This window comes from Cicer arietinum, chromosome 5, assembly GCF_000331145.2.
Source record: "Cicer arietinum cultivar CDC Frontier isolate Library 1 chromosome 5, Cicar.CDCFrontier_v2.0, whole genome shotgun sequence".
In the NCBI taxonomy this organism is placed as follows: Eukaryota; Viridiplantae; Streptophyta; class Magnoliopsida; order Fabales; family Fabaceae; genus Cicer; species Cicer arietinum.
Window position 1 is genome coordinate 63,555,551 of NC_021164.2, and position 8,835 is coordinate 63,564,385.

Genomic DNA, 8,835 nt, shown 5'->3' on the forward strand with positions numbered 1-8,835 from the left:
TTCTTGGAATTCAACTTCATCTTGATGATGAAAGTTGTGAACCCTATACTAAGTTTATAGCAAATGCTACATTTAAAAATAAAAATTAAAATTAAAAGCAGTGCATTTAACGTCTTTAAATTTTAATTTTTGATGTTTCTAGAGTTTAAAATAATATTTTATTTGTCTCATTTACAATATTTATTTAAATTACATTATTTTTTTTATATTACTATTAAAATGTTAATTATTTTTTTCACTGATATTTTTATTTATGGGAATTATAACATGTGCGCTTAAAAATCCAAGTGTAAAAAAAATATCGAAAGTTATGCAATTTAAACTTTAAAATTGTAAAAATTGAAATTTTTCACATAAAACTTATTTTTTGTTTTCTTTTTTGGTTTCTTAATAAACACCCTAATGTCACTTATTAGTATGATGTTTCATTTATTGTAACTCTACTCATATAACTATTACTCCGTTTGTCTCATATGGAAGGTTTTATTTACAATATTTATTTGTCTCAAATGATTTGTCAATTTATAATATCCATAAAATACTATTTCCCTTTTTCTATTAATACATAATTATTTATTGTATATCAACTAAGACTTATCTAACTAGTCTCCTAACTATCTCTAGCATTAAATATAAGTAACTTTTATTGATACAAAGTTATTTATATTTAAGATCATAATACTAACAAATGTATTTTAGTAATGAAATTTATTTTATCATTGAAAATAATACAACTAATCGTTTTTTTTTAATTATACATAAATCAAATTAAACACTTATAATAAGATAAATGAAATATTAATAATAATATTTTAATAAATAAAACTCATTTTATCATTAAAATCAAAATAACTAATTATTTTTTAAAGACTTGTACACAACTCGAATAATACATTTTTAATAAAATTAAGAAAGTATTTTTTGTTGTTTTAGCAAAAACTTATCCACCTATTTATTGCAGAGAAAGAAAACTTGATATGTCCCAATTTATCAACACCCTTTAGAAGAATAAAAAAGATTGTCTGCATTTATTATTATTATTATTATTATTATTATTATTATTATTATTATTATTATTATTATTATTATTATTATTATCATTTTCCTTATTAATATTGTTAATTTATTTTGAAAGATGAAAAATCAAAATTAAATATATTTATATACAAAGCGTATTTTAGGAACTTCCACATATTAAGATCACAACTTATTTTTTTTATTTTGTTGAGTAAAACTTGTTTGTCTTAATATATGAAAAAAAAATAGATATTTATAATTAGGGATAAATGGAGTATATAAAGTGAGAAAATAGATAGTCAATGGTATTAAAGAAAAAATATAAATAATTTTATCATAAGTAATAAAAGTTATTAACTTTTTTTTTATTTGTAAACAAGATGATAAATACCAACAAAAATTTACACACACTAAAAAATCTCGAGTTTGAAATCAAAAAATAATATCTAACATAACAATATCAACATTTATCAATTAAAATAAGACTTAAAAATTATAAAATTTATTAACTTTCTTACTATGTATAAACAACCGTTCTGTAAATCTTATCAAATGGATTATTATGTCCACCTAAAGAATATTACTTTATTTGTCTTACAATGATGTAACATTTATAAAATAAATTTATTTTAAAATGAATATAATTTTTAATGTAATATTTTTTTTCTGATTGTATTATTTAATTAATATTATTTATATTACTCATAAATGATTATACTGATCATCCCACAATACTTGACTTTTAAAAAAAGTATATATTTCAAAATAATTGACATTCTTAATTTTTAAGGTGATATTATAGATACTTCAAGTATATCCTCTATTTAATACTAGATACACATTTTCAATATGATATTTTTACTTTGCATTTATAATAATCATTAACACATTAATATATGATAAAAGTAATTTAGTAAAAATATTATATTTTTTTTTCACTCATATTTCTTTTAATGTGGTAAATATGTTTGATTATTATGAGACGTATGAACTATTTCATTTTGTACACGTGAATGTTTTTTTAATATGCATTTATAATAATGATTAATGATCATGGTGAACAATGTCAATGCTTTTTTTTAAATAATAAATTATTAATTAATTTTGTTAGAGAAAACAGTTGATTTAGCAGCTTCATTATTACTTTAATTTCTCAAAACCACTAAATTATTTTTGGCTCGTTGAATACATGAATATTTACGAATGATTTGATAAAATTATTATTATTTTTATTTTATTTATGAATTTTTTATATTTTAAAGAGTTTAAACGTGAAAATCAGACACTAAAAATATAGAAAAAGAGATATCACATGTTGGAACATGCATCCAATATATGAAATGGTACTACAATTATTATTAATTTTTTTATTAAGAAAATATACAAACAAAATGTCATATATATTTGAAAAACTAAAATTTTAAAATATGTGACGGTGACTTGCTCAAATACAACCATAGACACAGACTCTTATTGATTACTCCTTAAAATATGTCAACGTAATTCTCAGTTACCGACCGCAATGATTGGATGAGATTGCTATTCGCCGAAATTTTGCATAAGACACGTTGGCGGTTGGTTGAAGCACGTTTTGACTTTTATGTTGCTTTTGGTTTGGTTGGATTATTGGATAGAATTTAAGCACGTTTGCTTTATTCTTGCTTGCCGTTTTTTTTCCTTACCACCCATAGAGTGTCGTCCATAGAGTGTTGGTTGGAAGTAGGAAGTGGGAATGTGATTGCTAAATGATCGTCCAACCCATAAGTACTTCTTCCTCCTTTGTCAAAAGATACTCCCAGTCACTATAGCTATGTTGGGCGATGCTAAAAAAAAACAATTTATTATAAATTCGATAAAAGTCATTTATGATTTTATAATTTATAATATTTTTCTATAAACTAATTTAGATAGTTTATAAATTTATAATTTATCATCTTCTAATTTTATTTTTTATAATTTATTTATTATAATTTAAAATAAATAATTTCAGAAATTTACAATAATAATTTATTTATAGATAATTAATAATTAAAATAATTTTAATAAATAATAATTTATAAATAATTATAAAATTTTAAAGTAAATAATTTATTTATTTCTATTTAAAATAAATATACCAGATTGATAAATTTTAAATTAATAAAAAGATAAATTTTAAATAACTACTTTTATAATATTTTAAGTATTAATTGATAAAAAAAAATTTAATTAAGAATATCATTTTATATTTTAAATTAATTGAACTGTTAATTTTATTGAACACTTTAATTAACTTAACCATTATAAGCTATAAGCTAATTTTACCAAATATAGTCTATGAGTATCATATTTAAGAAAATGTTATATTAAAATAAATGTTACTCTATGTGTCTCACCAAAAAAAATTGACCCAAAATAAACTATCTTTTTCAATGTTTAATGGAATTTTTTATATTGTAACATTTAATTATACTACTTGCATTTTTTTAAATGCAGTGTTTTCAACGGTATATTTATGACATTGATAATACACAAATACTTAACAAAAATAATTTAATAAAAATAATATTTTTTCTTTCTTTTATATATATATTTTAATATATATATAAAATGATCAAATAATATATAATATGTTCTCGAGAATTGTTTGGTTTGATAAATATTTAAAGCTATGGTGTATGGAGGACTATGTTGTTCAAATTCTTTTTATATTTATTCATAAGACATTTTTTATAATTAGACAATTGGTTTTTTAATAAATTAAAAGAAGATTAAAAATAACGATAAATATAAAATTTTGGGGCACATACACATTACCTAAGGAAAAAAAGAGCAAAAAAAGATAAGAAAGAGAGAAAAACAACAATAAGACTAAATACTAGTATTGTGAGAACAAACTAGAACTAATGTTATCAACCCTCGCTCGCTCTAGATTAACATTTGTTCTTACATGTTAATATATATTTAATAAATGTTGAAATATAATTATTTTGCTTTTTGATAAACAAATTTGGTATTTCGCTGGGGTGTTAAAAAATGTACTGGTGACTTAGAACGTAAGATATTCTTTTTGATAAATTAATGTTTGAACTATTCATTTTGATTACAATAATGTTTGAACTATTCATTTTGATTACAATAATGTTTGAACTATCATATAAAAATAATGGTTGAACTATTCTTTCATCTTATTATTAATATATAATTATTAGTAATTAGTTATGCTTTTTGATATCATCTTTTTATCTTTAAAACAAAATTTTAAAATATTAAATATAATTTTTATGTAAAAATAGAAAATATAAAATAAAATAAAAAAGTTATTCTCAAAATATAATTAATCTTAGCATATTCACATGAATCAGATATCTAATAATAAACAAAAATTGATCACGTTATTAAAAAGAAGGAATTGATTATATTTAATTTAATAAAAACTAATCCTATTTTATAAGTAATTAGATCTCGATGAGAATAATTTTTTATTTTTTATTTTAAAATGTAAAAATTAAAATAAGTTTTCGAGTTTTCAATTTTTTATTTTTAAATTTTGAATTTTAGTTATAGTTGAGTTTTAGATTGTTTTTTTCTATTAATTAAATCATTCAGTCTACCCCGTTTAACTATGAATTTGGAGATTATTGAAAATAGGCGGTCAATGATGGTGGCAGTGATCGGAGGTGAGTAGTCGAAATTGGTGGTCAGCAATTGTAAGATGTAAGTGGTTGGTGGTGGCATAGTAAAAAATGGTGGTGATAATGGCAGTGGTGGTAGGTGTTGATATGTATTGATTGATCGCATGTAAACTTTAAAACAAAAAAAATAACTAATAAACATTTTTTTTTTAATTTTAGAGAAAAAACTAGATTAAAATTGACCTTCAAAATGAAAAATGAAAGACTTATAGTCACCGTGAACAAACTCAAAATTATCTTATGTAATTAATAAATTGGATCATATAAAAAGTTAAATTCAACTACAGGTATTTTGAGATACTATCAACAAATAGGAGAAAAGAAGGTAAAAATTGGTTATATATTTTATTCTAAAAATAATAATTTATTTTTATTTATATTTTATTTTAGAGGGAATAAATATAAAAAACTCGACATTGATAATAGCAAATTTAAGCAATATATTTTGATAAATCAAATATATTATTGCATGTAGTTGCAAAAATTAATCTCTATCTAGATCTATTTAAGGAGTTGACCACTCCCCGACATATGTTTTTTAATATACACCGAACAAGAATTGAACTCCCAACTAAATGATTAAGAGATCAAAATATATTAATGATGCAATGCTAATTGAGTGCTTTCGCAAAATATGATCTCATTAAATTGTATAGCCTTAAAAACTTTGAAGGTTGTGTATGGTGTTCAATAGAGTTCTCTTAAATATTTTGAAGGTCTTGTTTTAATATTAAAAATTGAGTATTTAATTAAAAAATGTAATTTTAATAATTAAAAAATGATTAAAATAAATTTTAATCTCTATAAAAAATTTATCAACTTTTTAGTCTTTAATTTTTTTCATTCACTTTTAGTCTTTATTTGATTTTTTTTATATATAAAAAAATGATAATTTTAGTCCATAAAAGTTCCTGTAAAATAAAAATATAGACTAAAAAAAAATTAAAAAAAAAATGTAATGACTAAATTTAAAATTTCATAATTTTGTAAGGATTACAAATTTATTTAATCCAAAAACATTTTATTATATTATAAAAAATAAAAGATTTAGAGACTCTTCAATTGGGGATTACATACTATATTGAGCTTGTGCAACCCAATAGCTTACCTTAGTGTTAATTACAAAACTTTGAGAATTAGACTCGTTTAGTTTAAGATTAAGATATAAAAAAATTGAAATTTTATATTCTTATAAATTAATTTTAACTTTTTTATATAAAGTAGTGTAAACTATTCAAATATTGAAATCAATGTAAAAAGTTATACTACACAACTCATAATATTAACCTGAGTTAAAAAAAAAACTCATACTAATAATCATGTGTATAATGTGAAATTAATTGGTATAGCTATATAGGGAACATTATTATCCTAATCGTGTATTTTAAATCAGGACCGACTCAACAAATTTAGAGACTAAAGAGTTTTCAACAGAACATCCTTAAACACTGATAATAATAAGAGATTTTTAAGTCTAATTAATTTTATGATACATTGTACTAAAATTAGTGAGTATATACTATGATGTCTAGAAAAATTAATATTAATAAAATTAATACTATTAATAAAATAGAAAATAAATTTGAGACTTAAAAAAAATGTGAGGTCTAAGGCGAATAGTTTAGTTGTAGCTCTCTTGGGTCAATCATGTTTCAAATTTTAAATAATTTGACATTCATATTATGTATTTTTTTATGAAAAAAATTAAGATCTAAAAATGGTATTTGATCCAATGTAGAAATTAAAGACTTTAAAATTTAATGAACACTTATAAAATAATTTATACATTTGCATCTCTTCAAAAATATATATCTAAATGAATATTTACTTATTAACTTAAATAATGTATCACTCATTAAAATAAATTAAGCCGTATGCGATCAAGTATCAATTAGCTTTTATTTTCTTAGTAAAAAAAAAAAAAAGGGTATCGATTAGTTTCCAATTTGTATGTAACTTTGTATACTTGGCTTGATACTACTAAGAGATTTCAATCTTGCAGTTAATTGGTATAGAGATTATTTTGAAATTCGAAAAATATTTTTTTGTGATCATTTTATTTTGAAAATAATTTAATATTATCCTTCCTAAAAAATTAAAATTGTGAAAATAATAAATGGTGAATGTGGAACACTTTTTTGTGACATAAGTTAAGTCATGAGGCTAGAGGGAATCAATATGTATTTTAATTTGGTCGATTTCTTCTCTCGAACCACAATAATGAATAATAAAGCAAAAAAAGTCAGAGGTACAAACAATTGATTAATCGTGAAACAAGTCAAAGGCAACTGATCCATCCTTGAAAAATCTTTTCGTGGTCCAAATTTTAGTATACGGAGCATATGTCGTACTCCTTCGGTTCTTCCTACAACTGTGGTCGGCGTGTTACACGTGTACAAACCTCTAAATAAACACTACTGCTAGTTTTAAAATGATTGTTGAAGTTTAAAGTCTTAGTAGGAATTGGTTAAATTTTCACTCTATAAATACTAAAATTTCACACGGATAAAGGTGTTAAATATTTTATAAATAATGTATTAAAATTTGACGTATTTATTAGTTTTATCTATTTTTCTGTTTTTTACATAACATATTTATTAATTATTATTATTTTTGATATTTTAAAATAATAATAATATCATTGTCTCTTAGATTTTACCGTGGTTATGTTTTTTTAGCTACACAGTGGTCTTAATATCATTTTTTTTTAAATTTCAGCGTGGTCATAATATCATTGTCCCTTCAATTTTAGAGTGACATGTGTGTCATATCCCATTTACGAGGATTTTTAATATTATATTTGAAGGTGTAATTATAGAATGGATCATACAATATATTGGGAGTCCGATATAGTTTTGACTGAGTCGATTTATCTTAAAAACACCGTAGTTGATAGTTTTTTGCACAATTTTTGACACTGTCTCAAAATATCTTAAAGAGAATTACCTATTACACAATCCACCCCAGTACAATTTTTTTCAAAATAATTTATTTTCAAAAAGAACAAGAAAAATAAAGGGTGAAAAAAAATACATATTCCTCAAACAAATACATATAGGTCATGCTAACATTCAGAAATGAAATACACAATTTCTAGAAATGCATAATTTATATTTTTAATACAAGTGCTCTAAAGGTACATAATTTTCAATGGATTATTTCTATTTTTAGTACATAATAAATGACCTGAAGATACATGATAGCTTTTCTGATATAATATTATCAGAAAAAAAAAATATTCCTTAAAAAATTTATATATTACTTAAAAAGCAAATACATATAATAATAGTATGGAAAAAAATTTATAAAATTAATCATTGATTTATTTATAAACAGTTAACATTATTAATTTTAAAAGTCTCTAAAATGGATTGCTCGTTCTCTAGAAAGTGTTATTCAAATAAAAAATCCGCTATTCAAAATTCTGTTGTGTTTAGGGAAAGGAAAAAAAATGTCTCAATTGAAAAGTTTGTCGGCAATGTTTTCAAAATTGATTTAGTAAGGTCATTGGGTCACTAAATCATGGTTGATCCATTATGCCACTCATCTAATCGCGTGATTGAATCAATGGAATCAAATGACTTGGTCATATCACATAGTCTCTATGAAAAATAAATTCTTTATATTCAATCGGATGACTCGATTTCTAAAATTTTAAAAACATTCATGACATATATATAATGTATAAAAAACACCAAACAAAATTAGTGTAATTTTCACAATCTAACTTTTTAAATTCAATACTCTTTTTTCCTTAAATTTTGATTTTTTTAAATTTAAATACGCACATTAAAAAATAATAAATTTAAATTAATTTAATCTTTTTATTCTTCATTTATTAAATAAAAATAAATTTATTTAATGTATATTTTTGAATTTTTAATAGTATAAAATGAAAAACATCATTAATTATATTAATTATATGTTAATTTTTAAAAAAGTAAAAGTTTTAGAAAAAATATAAAAAATTGAAAGATCAAAAGTCGAAAATGAAAAAAGTACAATTTAAAAAATTATATACAACAAAGTCAAAAGCATAAACATGTTATAATATACTCAGAACTCAAAAGCACAGCAAAGCTATTACAAAATCCAAAACATAACAAGTTGAAAATATATATATATATATATATATATATATATA